The 14,815-nt window shown below is 38.2% G+C and overlaps 1 protein-coding gene across 4 annotated transcripts in view; it reads left to right on the top strand.

The window, feature by feature from the left end:
* The window catches only part of LOC129249114 (CUGBP Elav-like family member 2), a 260,192-nt gene that overhangs the window by 59,580 nt on the left and 185,797 nt on the right, over positions 1-14,815 (top strand). The gene's annotated exons all lie outside the window — the stretch shown is intronic.

Below are 14,815 nucleotides of genomic sequence, written 5' to 3'. Positions count from 1 at the left end.
ACGCAAAGGACCTATTGTGACAGCCCTTTAAGTCTTGGATTATTGCAGAACATCAAGAAATGAAAAGATTCTCTACTAAAATATGCAAGAGTACGAGAACACCCCCAATTGTAAATGAAACAGCTCATTAGAAATGCCGAATTCTCGTGAATAAGGACAACAAATAATCAAGGATTTATCAATAATTTATCAAGAATTTAATAAATTGGTTTTTAAAAAAGTCTATTGTATTTGCGAACACGCAAACGGCGTTATCACTGAAAATGGTTTCGCATGCTATTAGTCCATAAAATTTAAAAGACAAACAAAAATTTAACTTGTTTTATTTTATTTTTATTTTAAAATTTGAAATGTGTTACAATATTTTTGAACGCTTTATTTGCGTTATCGCATTCATCGTCATTAGAAGTTTTCAATATTTTGGATGGTCGAATATACTCAGATGTCAGATGTATGCATAAATTTGGTTTTTCAATGTCAATGTCTTTCAGATAAATCCATTTTTTTGTTATTTTGATGCCAGTAAACTTTATAACGCTGAACGCGTGAACGTAAGACGGTTGGGCGAGTTTTTTCCATTTACTTTCAACCAATCTTTTCTGCTTTGAGTACCATAACAGTTTGCGTCATTTTGACCGGCGGGACTTGAGTCGTGAAAAGTTTTATACTGAATACATTTGGTTTTGTATTGCTCACACAAACAGTCGACGCAGTTTTTCCAAATTACCCTTAATTTTATCCATTTCAATATTTTGTGTTGAGAGGTTATTCTTGAAATCATTGGATTTTGTAGGCAATTTGCACAAGTCATCGGTAAAACCTTCGAATACTGCCTTAAACAACTTTCCGCGTGCTAATTATATTAACAAGTTGGCAACATAATGGAGACCCGACGTTTGGCGTCTAAAGCGTTGATATTAATTTTGGGTTCGATGGTTTTAACACGGAAAGAAGTTCTACACAAAAATACTGTGGATTGCGTAGCCGGAATTGGACTGATGAGGGTTATTTTTTTGAATGGATTTTTTTTAAAGACATGATAATCGAATTCTTGATGAAAAAATCTGTTTATAAAAAGCATGAGCACTTGTTTGTAAAACTGATCGAAGTAATACAATATAGTACTTATAAACCGTAATTTTTGGGTTTTTATTACTTAATTATTTTTTTGCGATGAGTTAAATACGTGCACAACATAATCCAGACAATCGCATTGTTTTTATTTCAAATTTCCTCCTGCAACTCTTTTTTTGTTAGTTTATATTTTCAAAAATGTTTCTCATTTTTAAATTACAGTAAAAAATATTGCAGATTTACAATCAACCCTCCACTGAACAACTCCTGTATACGAACTTCGTTTTTATTTCAGGTATATGGCAATACCAACTTTTCGCTAAATTATACAACTTTAAAATTAAATTACTTAAAAACTATAAGTTTCCGGATGGTGCGGTTTTCAGTTTTAAGATGAGGATACACCCCTCTATCCCCCTCTTAAACCTTTTTTCAAAGCAGGTTACGTTATACTAAATTTTTCCCGTCTTCCGAATTACTCACACAAATACTGAACAAGTTGAAAAAAATTAAATTTCTTGATTACATTCATATAAAAATTTCTACTTGCCTTGTACAAAATCCGCTTTATAAATAACAAGACTTGAATCATATTTTCACATCTGCCAAAAACATCATTTAAAATATCAAAATCAAAATTTTCATTTTCTGGCTTTAAGTGTGGGCAAAAAGTTGGTTGTAAAATGAAAAATCTTAATTTATTCTTGTAAATCAATTTTAGCCCCTTCAAAATAATCCCCTCTCGATGAAATACACTTATGCTAACGATTTTTCCAATCCCCGAAGCATGCCAAATAGTCCATTTCCGGTGTAGCCAACAGCTCCTTCTTCGATTCACCTTTTATCTCCTCAATCGACTTGAAACGCGTTCCCCGAAGTGGTCTCTTGAGTTTTGGGAAGCCAGAAGTCACACGGAGCCAAATCAGACGAATACGGTGGTTGCGGAACGATATGCGTGGAATTTTTGGCGAAATGGTCACGAAGAACGAGTGCAGTGTGAGACGGTGCATTATCGTGATGCAAAAACTAAGAGTTGTTGGCCGATAATTCTGGTCTTTTTAGACGAATTGCTTCACGTAAACGACGCATAACGCTCAAATAATATTCCTTATTAACAGTTTGGCCAAGTGGAAGGAATTCATAGCGCACCACACCACGAAAATCGAAAAAAACTGTCATCATGACCTTTATTTTTGAACGGCTTTGACGTGCTTTTTTCGGTCTGGCCTCGCCTTTAGCACGATATTCGCTTGATTGGTCGGTTGTTTCAGGGTGGTAAGCAAGTCTCATCTCACGTAATGATGCATTTGAGCTTGTCCTGATAGTCTAAAAGCATTGTTTCACACACATCAACGCGACGACTTTTTTCCAAGAAATTGAGAGTTTTCGGTACCAAACGAGATTTGACTTTTCGTAGGCCCAAATGGTTTTCACAGACCCTTCTGATATTCCAATCATATCAGTAAGGTCTTTAACAGTCAACCGATGATTTTTGAGCACTAACTCCTTCATTTTATTGACGTGTTGGTCATCTGTTGACGTCGATGGTCGTCGGGAGCGCTCCAAGTCAACAATACGTTCTTCACCCTCTTTGAAGTCTTTGTACCACTTATAAACATTTTTCTGCGACAAGGTCGAATCACCAAATGCCTTCTGCAACATGCTAAACGTTTCCGCAGCCGAAATTTCATTCCGCAAACAAAATTTGATGGCACTTCTCTGCTCAATCAAATCAGACATTGTAAAAATCGAAAAATGCACTCTTGGTCGTTTGGTAAACATAAGCGTAAATATATTACTGATAATGACATTCACATGAAAGTTGGCCCAGATGTTATTAACAGTGCTGCCAACTCATAAAAAAAAACTAGAGAGAAATTTTAATCCCGCGAAGTTTGACAAATAAATTCACCTTACTTTTTGCCCACAGTAATATAATAATTTTGCCCTTTTATTGTTATTAATTCCTTTCTTTACATTTTTTGATTACAAGATTTTCCAATAAATAATCTGATAATACTGCGATAGAATTTTCAGCAGCTTTCTGACCCGTACAAATAAAATACTAAATAAATAATGTAAAATCTACACATTTGACATTTATTAGTATGTTCAACAATACATCCCGTGTTCTAAGGCTCCATTTCTACACCGCGCGTTCTAACATCGGAATTCAACACATTCAAAAATTCCGCCATCTAAATTGCAAGTTCTACATATTTTGCAAACTCCGCGTTCTAAAACTCTATATGGCCAAATAAAAAATAAAATTTATACATTTATCACGTTTTAGTGTTTGATAGAATTACATATTTTACTTGCGGATCGATTTTTACCATATGTCGTGTCGTGTCCCTTTTACATATTTTCGAACGCTCAAACATTTTCAATTATAAAATACCGCATGCTTCTGAAAAACAAAAAATAGTTAATTTAATGACTATGGAAGCGGATATTAATATTTTGCTTTTGGATGAATATAAATATGAACGAATATTTATTTACTTTTACTAAGCTAAACAAAACTTACGAGCAGAGATAATTTCAACTTCTTAGAAGACGCTAGCTGTTGGAGAATAAAAGCTCAAAAGCTCTGAAGGAAGATCTACAGTCCACTATTATTTAGACGAAAAATGTTTTCGACACATGCCCCGCGTTTCATGAGAACAATTTAAGCTGCTGTTTCCCTTGATCAAAAATAGTGCAGAGTGTAAGAAATCACACTCAGCCAAGCAATATCCAGTAAATCTACAATCTAGGAATGGTTTTATATCATTTGGGTGCATCTGGCGAAAATGCGGCGATTCGGAATGTAGCTATATTGTCTGGAGAAGGAGAAGCGAGTGACGACAAATGGGTTTGCTTCATCTTGGTCACGACAGTATCCAGCGAGTCGTGCGAAGTCGGCGTAATCGTGAGAAGTGACTTGCCACCTTAATTCGCTCTCACGAACCGAGATTTCTTCGAAACAATTTATAGCGAATTTAGAGTAATGATTTGCATTTGATTCTTTCAATATGGCTTATATATCATACGCAATACCAAATGTTTTCAAAATCAAGAAGAGATAGGCACGACTAGCCTTCGGAAATGTCCAGTTCGATACTCAGTGTCGGAATGAAAGAACAAATGATAGACTGATATTTTTTCTAACAATGATCACTCCACTACAAACAATAGCAAACCTTAGAATCTATTTCTAACATGAAAAAAGTTCGCCATAAGAAACCATGTGCTTTGCGCAGCCGGCATAAAGCTGTAGGTCTCCACATTTATGGAACAACGTACGCCATAAACTGGAGTGATCGACCAAACACCAAACAAGGAATGTATGCATGGTTAAAGAAATCCAGAAGGTGTGGCCAATATGAGACCGTCAACCGGTTCTCAGCAAATTTTGAAAGAATTAGCTGATTGGCTGACTTCACCGGGGCCATGGCAATGGTTTGTTTACGGAAAAACTGAGATCGAAAATCAACACAGCATTTAGCCATATTATTTCGTTGCCGTCTAGACAACGACTGATTGGACCAGTATGTAAATACGTGTAAAACGAGCGGGCAGAAATCGGCTGCCATTCAGGGCCGTTGGCCGAAGTTGCTCGGACAATTTTGTTTTTCACCAGCTACTGACAAAACATGGAAAATTTAGCATCAAGCTCCGGCTATGATTGATTAATTGATTAAATATTTCGAGAAGAGGTGCTATGTCGGAACTTCATCATGACTATCGGGTGGCGCACCTATGGGTGCGAGTTCAAAAAAATATTTTCTAATATGCCTATGTAGTATACGCAATAAACATATGTATGTACGAATGTATGTAAAGATGCACACATATATATGCAATTAGGAGTACCTGATTCTTAATATATGGTATGCATATAAATAACGTGTCACTAGCTCGTTAACGCTAATGACAGTCATTTCTATGGGTCGTTATGGTTCGATTGACCATAAACATGCGAGCACAATTAGAAGATGATCTGTGGGCCAAAACATGTTCTGATTAATTTTTACGGTTTGGCAATGGAAAAATCGAACTGCATCCAAATACACTATACTATTCATTTGCACTATCCTTAACTCAAACCCTTATTGTGTTCAGAGTGTCTTCCCTGGCATAATAGATAATTAACTGGCCCAGTTAATGGCTTATTTTGACAGCGAAAAATGTTAATGTTGACGAAATACACTTTCAGATATCCCGGCATATAACCGCTGCGGCAACGAGTTATATGGTCTATCTGATTGTACGAGTACAGGGTCAGCATGACTAGATAGCGCTCGTCATTCACCATAACGGAGTTCCTTCCTCATTTCGAAAGAAATAGGGATCTATTATGCCGTCAGTACTCTATGAGCTTCACGAATATATATATATTTTTTTTTTTTCGAGGTAAATTTCCACAATTTGGAAACGTTGTTCTGGCGTTTAACGAATCATAATGACTTAATTGGCGTGATAACCGCTTACGCGATCATGACCGAATTTAACAAGTCGCGCCAATCGTTTCTTTCTCGTGCTAACCGACGCCAGTTGAGCTCACCAAGTCCTTCTCCCCCTGATCTTTCCAACGCAGAGGATGTCTTCCTCTTCACCAGCTACCACCAGCTGGTACCGCGTCGAATACTTTCAGAGCCGAAGCGTTTGTAACCATTCGGACCGCATGACCCAGTCAGCGTAGCGGCTGTATTTTTTTCGCTGCGCTATGTCTATGTCGTCGTAAAGCTCATACAGCTCATCGTTCCATCGCCTGCGATATTCGTCGTTACCAACGTGTAAAGGTCCAAAAATCTTGCGCAGAATCTTCTGTGCCATACGTTAGGACGGGGATGATGAGAGCTTTGTAGAGTGTTAGTTTTGCTCGTCGACACGGGTCTTTGCTATTCAGTTGTCTACTTAGTCCCAAGTAGCACTTGTTGGCTAGGGAGATTCTACGTTGGATTTCCAGGCTTACATTGTTATCGTTGTTAATGCTGGTTGCTAAATAAACGAAGTCTTTGAAAAACTAGAAATCATAACTGTCAACAGTGACGTGGGTGCCGATACGCGAGTGCGCCGACTACTCGTTTGATGACAGGCGTTACTTCGTTTTCTCCTCGTCCACCACCAGACCTATTTGCTTTGCCTCTTTATCCAGTTTGGAGAAGGCAGAACTAACAGCGCGATTGTTGAGGCCGATGATGTCAATATCATCGGCATACGCCAACAATTGTACGCTCTTATTAAAAATTGTGCCTCCAACATCAGATTAAAAAAGTCACACGACAGCAAGTCACCCTTTTTGAAACCTTGTTTGGTATCAAACGGCTCGGAGAGGTCCTTCCAAATTCTGACGGCGCTGCTCGTATTGAGCAACGTCATCATGCATAACCATATAAGTTTTGCGGGGATAACAAATTCAGACATCGCGACATACAGGTAACTCCTTTCCGCACTGTCGAATACAGCTTTGAAATCGACGAAAATAAGCTGATGCTTGCACCTCATCAGCTCCTCGCCGCCATGTTTGAATAGCCCATCCGGCAGTCCGTCGGGGCTCGCGGCTTTGTTGTTCTATAAACGCGTTATCGTTACCCTCACTTCATCATGGTCGGGTAGCGGAAGGACAAATCCGTCGTCAACGATTGAGGTATTGGGATCTTCACTTTCACTATTTAACAGGTTCAAGAAGTGTCCCCTCCATAATTTTAGTATGCTCTGAATGTCAGTCACCAGATCGCCGTCTTTGTTTTTACAGGAAAACGCCCCGGTCTTAAAACCTTCTTCTTGTTCCTATTGGCCAGCATCTCAAGCCCCTCGCACTCACGTTTTTCGACCTCTCGTTTTTTGTTTCTGATAATACGTTTCTCTTCATTTCTTATCTGTCGATAGCGATCCCACATGGCTCGCGTTGCGCCCGATCGCAGCGTGGCTCTATAGGCGGCATCCTTTCTTTCTGCGGCAGCATGATATTCCTCGTCGTACCAACTGTTTTTTCGGGTCCGATTTCTTCTTCGACGGCGGTACGTAGAGAACGAGAAATGTTGCTCCATTGCTCCTGTATGCCGGATTCTACGGCAGTACTCTCTGAGAGCAGGAGTGAGAGTCGAGTGGCGAATCTTCTGGCTGTCTGTTATGCTTGCAACTTTTCGATGTTGAACATTCTTTGCGTAGGTAGATGTACGTTTTTGCTGCACAGAAGCGTGTGCGTAGTTTGGCTGCAAGGAGATAACGATCCGAGTCGATCTTCGGTCTTCGGATTGCACTAGACGCGTGTCTTCCATCTATCACGCGTTTTTCGATCAGGAGACAGCCAGGTAGCTTGGTGTATTTTCTTATGCTGGAATCTGGTGCTGTAGACTACCAGATTTCGGGCCCCGGCGAAGTCGATCAGCCTCTGTCCGTTACCGGATGTTTCGTTGTGCAGGCTGAGTTTTCCGACTGTGGGACCCAAAATTCACTCCTCGCCCCCTCTGGCGCTGGGGCAGCGCTCATAGGAACGTTCCAGGCGCTCATAGAAATAATTTTTGGTCGTTTCGTCCGTCTCTTCTAACGGGGCGTGGACGCATATGAGCGCGATGTTAAAATATCGCGCTTTTTCGAAGTCTCGTTCCCACAAAAAATCCAACACCGAATTTGCGCGCTGTAGTAGACGTCGCAAGGTTCTAAGTTTTTCCTACCTTGCCCCGTCCATCGAATCTCTTGACTAGCAGTACCAAATGCTTCACTCTCACGAGGACATCAACCAGCCGGGCAGAGACACCTTCCCCAATAAGGGACCGGATACTCCAGGTGCATTCCTTTAAATTGTTATCATTAGTTCGCTTGCAGGGGTCATCATCAGTAAAGGAACCAAACTTTACTGAACAGAAATGTCAACCAAGTTGGCCATTCCCAGCTGTCAAACCACAGTTAGCGATATCGGTAGTTATCATTCAGCTAAAAGAACACCCGAAGTTTAAAATGTGGTGAGCATTAGAAAATATTTTTATTATTGCACTTCCATTGATGCCGAAACTCCGCCATATCTTTAGTGGATGACCTGGTCAGCGTCTACCAGATGTTGTGTCTCGCTAGTGTAATAATCCTGCCACTATTCGAATTGTCTTGAAAAACGAATTTATTGGTGCCAAAAGACTTTTCAAATTATAAACAATTATGTAGTTATTGAACTTTTGAATTGTGCAACCGAAATGAAAGTCTCCGATCAATCGTTGGAAAAACACTCTTAGATTGCATTCACCGGATTTACACACGGACACATCTGGAAGGGAGACACTGGAAATTCTCTTTTCATGCCTCATTCGCGGTCACACGGGCAAAATTGTTTTCGGCAACATTTTGACGTTTACTACTTTAGCATCTTCTGGTTCGAATATATTCTACAACCCGCTAACATGTAAAGCGGAAAACGTTCGACAACAATTTCTTACAATAAATACATCAATGAAGAATGCAAACTGGTTAAATAATAAATAATTTGTTGTATTATAAATTATATTTATAAATTGTTGTACTTGAAAAAAAAATTAAATTAAAAATACTTCATACCTGTATATAAATAATTAATTTAAACTTAACTTGAGTATCTAGAAATGCGGGAAAAAATTAGAATTTAACATAAACATGTCCCATAACTTTTTTAAATGAAACCTACTTTACTAGCAAAAATAATCCTGCATTTCCCAAGCAGCGTTCGGATGTTTGCCATCGTTTATATCTTCCGTTTGATTGAAAACCAACACAGAACTCAGAACTTTCCCCCACAAAAGAAGAAAACGAATGGAGCAACTGTCAAAAATTGCTTTAAGATAAGAAATACGAATAAGAAGCACAAAGCGTTTCACCAGTACAGGAGACAAATTGGCTTCTCTCTTCCGCGGCCGTCCCTCACCCCCGAACAAAATGTTTCCCTTCTAAATGTTTCCGTGTGTACATGGGCGCATTAGAAACGATGTAATTCGTACCGAAACTGGAATAAACGACATCTTATAGTTCACCAGAACAAGGCTTCGAGCTTGGCACGACCATGTGCGGAGACTTTCATTTCGGTTGCACAATTCAAAAGTACAATAACTACATAATTGTGTATAATTTGAAAAGTCGTTTTGCACGAATAAATTCGTTTTTCAAGACAATGTGAATAGTTCATTTTCGAAAAAAAAATCCTATTAAAGTCATTCTCGTATAAATTACGTTGCCGAAAGTCCACACCTGTTTCACATTACGGAAATGCTACTTGGCATTTTTAGCATGGTGTGCGTATGCGTATACATCGCAACGAAGCACAAGAATATTTTACGCCATATTTAAATTTCAAAATTTGTGCAGCCTGCTTACATCGTATTTCCCTTCCTTCTTACTATATTTCGCTAGTCGTTATTATTTCGAGATCTATTCAACATAATTGTTCGAGTTACGTTAAGTGGCGATTGACTATTGCACCCTTCCATCTCCTAACCGCGCTTGTCTGGTAAACAAAATCGATTGATGCCTGTGGGCGTAATTGCCTGTGGAAATATAATTAATAAAGGAAAATTTGACAATTTAATTTCATTTAATTTGAGGTATCATTTTTCATACTTTAAAGATGGCAGGCGCCAACTGTCAGATAACAATTGTGTTGGAAACGCTAGCCCACAAGGTATGTTACTACATAACCTGTCGTGTTGGGAGAAGTTGGTTTACGCTTACGCTATGATAAAATGATTTAAGTGGCATCATTTTCACAGTGATTTACGTTTAAAAACGCAACATTAACGTTTTTAAACAAATGAAAGTAATATGCAGAGGTAAGCGCTTTTTACATCATTTAGTATCATTTTATTTACGAAATATTGTCGTGGAAGCCGCCAACATGTTCGCTCTATAGGTGCTTGCTAAAGTAGTATAACTTGGTTAAAATAAAAATATTACAACAGCAAAGGCAAGAAATAAGATTCTCGCAGATAATAAGCCACCAACCAAACAGTGAGACTCATATTGATTTAAGTTGTGACTTTGGCGCGAGTATGGTATCAGCATAATTGGTAATATTGCATTTGCATAATTCTACCATAAAAAATTTCTGTTACTGGGGAAATTTATAGTCAGGAATTTAAAATTTGAATCAAGGTAGAAACGTTTGCTCAATTGCAGTGCGAACAGGTACAACATTTTTACATGCACGCACACACATTGTAAAACAGTCGTTGGCCACTTCTTAGCAAAGCATTGGACTGTAAGTTGTTTCTGATCATCATTCCTCCTTCGTTGTGCCAATGTTCACGACGTGGTTATAGGTAATTCGCGTATAAAAATACCTCCCACCTGAAAATTTGCCGTGAGGCAATAAACGAAGGGAATTGCATTGGCATAACAAGTGTGTGCTAAGAACTTCTTCATCCGTTTCTCCATCTTTGCTTGAACACCTCTACATGCCGAGATTCGCCGGTTGTTGCGTATCAAACTCTAAATCAGCATCGCACATTGCCTGCAGCGGAGTGAACTCGACACGCAGCAGGCGTTTGGAAAATGCCGATGCCAATACTGCTGCCGTACAAATACGCAGGAGGTGGGCTATTAATAATTCAGGATATTCAAATGAGAACTTCGCAATGACAATGAAGATGTCAGCAGCCGCAACGAAGGTATACACTCACAGTCCCAGAAACGCATATCAACAAGCCAGCCAAACAGCTCGTAAGCTGGATAAGCGGCTCATTCTCTCGCAAAATATCTATAGCTTAATGAGAAAATCGCCTGTGGTGGAAATGGCGGATTTGATGATGCCCCAAATTCCTAGAAGAGGTGCGAGATGTGATTACGTTAGTTTAATATGTGGAATGGTTATAGCAAATTTTTTACGCGGATATGAAATCTCCAAAGGATACAAGTCACATGACCGTTTTAACTTAATAGCTATAATTTAAATATCTTAGTGAATTATTTCAACATTAAGAATTTTGTTCACAAGAAGCGCAGTGGTATGTTGAGTTACTAAAATGGAATAGAACTGACAGAGGTCTGGTAAAATATACACAATGCTTGTAAATCACAGCGAAAGCAATGACTCTTATTAAAAGGACAATTCGAAAAAAGACAAAGACATGAAAACCGCTATTCCTCACGGTGTAAGGAAATGTATGTAAACTTTGTTTATTTTTTATAATACAATTTTTTCAATTAGCATTCTGATGCGCCCTTTACCCCTCAAATGTTTTATTAATTTCCTTTTTGAATAATATTTCTATAAATTTATGGATCTCTAAAAATATCTGTTACGTTGCCATGTAGATAAAAAATGGTCAAATGGTACAATAGATTCAAAGCCAACGGCTGACTTACATATGCACAATATCTGAAAGATAGAAAATTCTTGTCAAATACAGGGTGGCTGATGAATTTTGCAACATTAAGAAACTCAAATAACTTTTTTTTAGTGTATTGAATTCATTTATTTTTTTTCAAGTTGAAGGTCATTAAATTTTATTAAATGTAGCTTAACTAGTTTTAAAAATAATTGAATTTAAATGCCCCCCATGCTCGTTGACACAAGTGCGGCATCTTAGTAAAAAGTTGTTCATTGCTGCTTTGAGAGTTGCGACAGGAATAGCCGCAATTGTTGCCCGAATGGATTGTTTTAGTTCATCCAAATTTGTTGGCTTTGTTTTATAAACTTCTTGTTTACATAAACCCCACAAGAAAAAGCCAGGTGCAGTAAGGTCAGGCGACCTGGGGGTCAACGAAATTCGGAGTTTCTTGAAATCAGTTTATTGGGAAATTTTCGTCGCAACTCTGTCATAACAGTCTGGGCTATGTGAGACGTTGCCCCATCTTGTTGAAACCACACAGAGTTGAAAGGAATTCTCTTTCGGCGTAGTTCTGGATAGAAAAATTCTTTCATCATTTTCAAATAACGGTCTCCAGTAACCGTAACGGTGTGACCATTTTCTTAAAAAAAATAAGGCCCGACAATACAGCGTGAAGAAACCGCACACCACACTGTCACGCGAAGAGGATGCAATTCCGTCTCGTGGAGTATCTGTGGGTTAGAAGTACTCCATATTCGACAATTTTGTTTGTTCACATTGCCGTTTAAATCGAAATGGGCCTCATCAGACATGAAAAGGCAGTTTAACATGTTTTGGTCTTCTTCCACCATTTGCAGGATCTTCTGGCAAAATTCCGAGCGAATCGGCAAGTCTGCTGCATTCAGTTTGTTAACCATTTGAATTTTGTAGGGAAATAAGTCTAAATCTTTGTGCATTATTGTTTGCAAAGACTGTCGGCTGACACCAAGTTGAGCAGATAAGCTTCCTGTTGTTGCTTTGTATAGCTGCAGCCACAGCAGCGATCGTTTCTTCCGTCCGAACTGGTGGCCTTCTTGCGACTGTTCCTTGCTCAGAAAAATTATTCACCAGTCTCATTATGGTCCATCTGCTCGGGGGATCGCCGCCAAACATCCGCCTGTACTCTCTCTGTACCAAATTCTTGTTTGCGTGTCCCAGTTATCCATTTTAATAAATTTTAAAGATCAATCTGCAAATTAAAACAAAAATGGAACAGATAACTTAAAAAGAAAAAAAGTTATTCAATTTTTTTTTGGTAGCGGCTTTCATCAGCCACCCTGTATTTATAATTATTCTTTATTTATTGCACGAGTAATTTACATTAATTATATAGGTGTCCAGTTTGCTTTTAAAAAATTCCCAATCAGTGAGTTTTTTTGACAGATATGAATTGTTTAAATTGTTTTCAGTGATTCCGGTTGCATCATAAAGTAATGAAAGATTAAGACCTAAACCGTCTTCTAGTATTTTTATGTAGTGTGAATTTTGATTCACTATAAAAAAATCAATCATATCTAGAGTTTTATTAAGGTCTGATGGCCAGTAGATAAGATTGCCTGTTGAAAATACTTCGTTGTTGCATTGTTGTGCTGCTTTCCATATTTCCCTACCTTTAGTTGTTGTTAACCGTGATCCCCAGTTCACATGTTTCGTGTTGAAATCGCCACCAATAATGAATCTTCCTTTGTGTTTGTTGAATAACAGAGCAGTCATTGGACTTTATGTTGTGCCTTGGTGAGCTATATAGAGCAGTAATTGTCAGATCATGACTACTAAATTTAATACACATTAAACCCTTTGAAGTCAACATATATTTGGGTAGTTAAATCACACAAACATTAAGTTTCTTCTCTGTAGGGAAGAGCTCGAGTTCACCTTAATATTTAATGATGCCATTATTTTTTTTTTTTTCATTGTGTTTTTAGATATTTTCTATTCGCTGAACTTTTTCAATGCAGTTAGAACCTGGTTAATTTGGGCTAATATATCGTTCTTTGCCTTATTTTCTTTATAGGCTACAACATCTGCATAAGTTTTTAGTTTTCCACTTTAGCTTTTTATATGCACTCGTAGCTTTTAAACCCTGTCTTTTAAAGTCTACAATAATATCTTCTGGCTGACAAGAGTGGTGAAAGTCTTTGACCACTGCTCTTATTCGTCCTGTTTGCTTGTTTTCGTAAAAATGCCATCGTAATATTAAATCGGTAAAAAGTTGTATAACTTTGTAACGGGCGCCTTCCTATCCGGGGGGATTTTAGACGCCTCTTACGGCAGCCTTACCGCAAGTGTATTATTTTCCCCTACTCGCTGGGAAGGTAATTTTTCTATAATCGCTACTATTTTCAACTTTAATTTTATCTATGTCTTTGCCGATTAATTTAATAAAAAAATCGTTAGTGGTATTGTCTTTAAGAGTCTTTTGAAGGTGTTGATAATATTATTGGCGGTGGTTCAAGCTTCAGAATCATAACTTGCTCTTTTTGTAATGCGGGTGGGCTTCTCGCGTCTGGATGTATTTCTATCTACGAATGCCGTATTTGTTCCTATTTTCTATCGATGATCTTCTATGTTCTTATCTAGTCTTACAAACCATGCAGGTTTCTTGCGTTTGTCAGCCGGCCTGGAGTGTTTTTGTTTTAAATTTGATACAACAACAGTTTTTGAAGCGCCTCACAGTGCGGCCGAGTCACGAAAAGCTGGCCAAAACTCAACAAATTAAGTAATTGATTCAAAATTTCTTACTCGGGGGTTGTCGGGGTCGCTGATTACAAATTTGATCTTAAAATTTTGAAAATCCACCCCCTTCCACCCCTATTGGCCACCGCCTCACGTGAAATAGCGTATATTCTAGAACATAATCAAGATGCATGTTAATTTATATGTTTTCGGGTCGCTGATTACGAATTTGATCTTAAAATTTTGAAAATCCAGCCCCTTCCACCCCTATTGGCCACCCCCTCACGTGAAATAGCGTATATTCTAGAACATAATCAAAATGCATGTAAATTTATATGTTTTCGGCGTCGCAAGGTAGCAAGTGGTAGCAGCTGAATCTTGTTTTATTCAGTAACCATTACTTTTTTGAGTAACCTTTAATAGGTTTCAAAGTAGCATATGACGGCGTTGTATTACTATTCAGTTTGAAAACTCAAATTTTATAAAAAAAATTGTAAAAAATGTATCTACGTATTGCTGCAACTAAAAATTTTGTGTCGAGGTATTGATATGTACTAAAGATTTCTCGTATTTTACTAACCTTCCGAAGATAATTCCATTTGGTTTTGTTCAATTTACTCCATTACAAAATCTTTCAAATGTGTACAACTTTCACTATTCACCGACAGTAATACGATGCTCAAACGAAGGCCACGTTGCGACTGAAAATACAGAGGATACTTAGGGCACAGGACGTTGCTATGAACGGT

Source organism: Anastrepha obliqua, chromosome 5 (genome assembly GCF_027943255.1).
Source record: "Anastrepha obliqua isolate idAnaObli1 chromosome 5, idAnaObli1_1.0, whole genome shotgun sequence".
Taxonomy (NCBI): Eukaryota; Metazoa; Arthropoda; class Insecta; order Diptera; family Tephritidae; genus Anastrepha; species Anastrepha obliqua.
The sequence above is the reverse complement of the archived record's forward strand: the minus strand, read 5'-3'. Positions and strand labels throughout refer to the sequence as shown.